At 42.4% G+C, this 2500-nt stretch overlaps 2 protein-coding genes across 2 annotated transcripts in view; one reads left to right on the top strand and one right to left on the bottom strand.

Moving 5' to 3' along the window:
* The window catches only part of lzts2b (leucine zipper, putative tumor suppressor 2b), a 21551-nt gene that overhangs the window by 13683 nt on the left and 5368 nt on the right, over positions 1-2500 (bottom strand). The window lies entirely within an intron of this gene.
* pdzd7b (PDZ domain containing 7b) overlaps positions 1-2500 on the top strand; it is a 34722-nt gene that overhangs the window by 30996 nt on the left and 1226 nt on the right. The window lies entirely within an intron of this gene.

Below are 2500 nucleotides of genomic sequence, written 5' to 3'. Positions count from 1 at the left end.
AAACAATTAATTCTTTCAAAACGAGGTTCAAGTGATTTTCCAGACCCTTCACCGCCTCTGTTCCTCTGTGGTGGAGTCACATGATGACCAGAAACTGCTCAATAACCACAGCCACACACACACACACACACTATAATCTAGTCTTGCCATTGTGCACTATGAATAATTGCATGTGTTCCTCATTTGTAAGTGACTTTGAATAAATGTAAATATAATGACCTCAGCTGAAGTGGTTCACGTTTGTTCACGAGAGACACGAACTGGGTCGTCATGCATCACACGCGGATCACAGATACAAACTCGTCTCCGTCGCACAGATACACACTCGTCTCCGTCGCACAGACACACACCGGTCAGCGGAACAGAAACAGCTTGAGTGAAAAAAAGAGTGTATTTTTGCTGCTCCTACTTTCCAAATCTGACATGTTCTCCACGACAACAATGAGATTAAATGGAGAACGTCACACGTACTTGCATCTCCACACTGAAGTTGACCACAGTGCAGAAGTACAGCGAGTGCTGACCGCTTCTCCAGAGAAAACACTCGTTTCTGAGGAGATCTCAACAACCGCTCGATACCGAAGAGATGAAGCTCTCCATCGCTGATCTGAGCGGCTCTAGACTCTCCGCTTCACACAGAACTGTTCACACAGATGCTGGGCAGTCGAGAGAAGAAAAAAACAAGGTCTTGAGACGAAAGTTGAACGTATTTTAACTTGAGCGGCACATTTTTACTCCGCTGCGTCATCCGTGAGAAGCTGCACTGGTCAAACTCGTCCGTCTAGCGCGCGTTCACACGGAAGCACACCGGATCTGATTTACTTCTGAGGAATATTAGGAGGAGCATCTCAAGAGAAGTTGATTCTTCATTTAGTCTCTAAACAACGAGTCTCTTTAGCGAGAGAATGATTGGACTAGTGCCTGTCAAACACACACACACACACACACACACACGGTTCTTCTTTAATCACATATCTGATGTTAAATCCTGCATGTCGTCCGGTTCTGTGACACTGATACTGATGTGTGTGTGTCCGTCAGTCCGCTTCACTTTCTCTAGCTGAAGTGCTTCAGTCTCTCTCTGTCTCAGTGTGTGTGTGTGTGTGCGTGTGTGTGTGTGTGTGTGTGTGTGTGTGTGTGCTCCGTCTCGTTCTCAAACCCCTTCAAGCTCTCGCACTCTTTCTCTCTCTCTCCGTCTCTCTCTCCTTCAGTATCTTGATTCTTTTCTTCGTTACATCATGTACTCGTGTGTGTGTGTGTGTGTGTGTGTGTGTGTGTGTGTGTTAGAGAAAGTTACTTTGAAAAGTAATGCATTACAATATTGCATTACTCCCTAAAAAAGTAACTAATCGTGTTAATTGGTTACGTTTTAAGGAAAGTAATCCACCTTTTTTTGAAATGGGGCTTATTCGCCGTCTTTCCTACATTTAGATAGGTGGGCAAATGCATTTTTGTCTCAGTGCATGCATTGTTTTAGTTTGGCAGGGTTGCCGCTAGCTTAGCTTAGCATAATGAATGGAATCCTTTGTTGCCAGCTAGCATGTCCTGAGTAAAAGTGATCGATAAAAATAAAATAATCGTCAACAGCGCTCAAAGCGTCACATTTTTTTCATTTCAGTACCGACTTGGTACCGAAGTCGGTACTTTTGACAACACTAATTGGGACTATATTAGGGTGAAGCACAGGCGAAGCACTGCTACTGGGCGTAGAGATATCACACAACACCTGAAAACCCACAACTCAATATCAATATCTGCCTAGGAAATCGCCTAGTCTTAATCTGCATCGCTATTTGTATTCGTTGTGAATAGAAGAAGTAATTAGGTGGGGTTTTTTTATTTTTATTGATTACTTTTACTCAGGACATGCTAGCTGGCAACAAAGGATTCCATTCATTATGCTAAGCTAAGCTAGCGACGACCCTGCCAAACTAAAACAATGCATGCACTGAGACAAAAATGCATTTGCCCACCTATCTAAATGTAGGAAAGACGGCGAATAAGCCCCATTTTAAAAAACGGTGGATTGTTCCTTTAAAATTAGAATATTGTGAAAAGGTATTCATAAGCTGTACGCCATAATCATCAAAATTATAACAAATAAAGGCTTGAAATATCTCACTTTGCATGTAATGAGTCTATATAATATATTAGTTTCACCTTTTAAGTTGAATTACTGAAATAAATGAACTTTTGCACCATATTCTCATTTTTCCAGTGTCACTTGTGTATTGTATGGTAAACACACATCAGGTGATCCCAAAACCAGCCAATTAAGACCAACTAGTTGATTAGATAACGAATGTACATTAGAAGCCAGTATGAGCAACACTAACACTGAGAGAACGCCGTGACAAATGACGCCGTAAACACACACATTAGGTTCATCATCGCACTTCCAGAGGAGCGTTTAGGAGGAGTGTGATGTGCTGGTGTATATATAGCCGTGTGTAAGTAGGCTACAGCGTGCCGTGTGTCTCTCTCAGGTCCTGTAAATGGG

The sequence above is a fragment of the Phoxinus phoxinus genome (assembly GCF_949152265.1).
Source record: "Phoxinus phoxinus genome assembly, chromosome: 21".
Lineage (NCBI taxonomy): Eukaryota > Metazoa > Chordata > Actinopteri > Cypriniformes > Leuciscidae > Phoxinus > Phoxinus phoxinus.
Note: the sequence above shows the minus strand (reverse complement) of the source record. Positions and strands in the feature narration are given on the sequence as shown.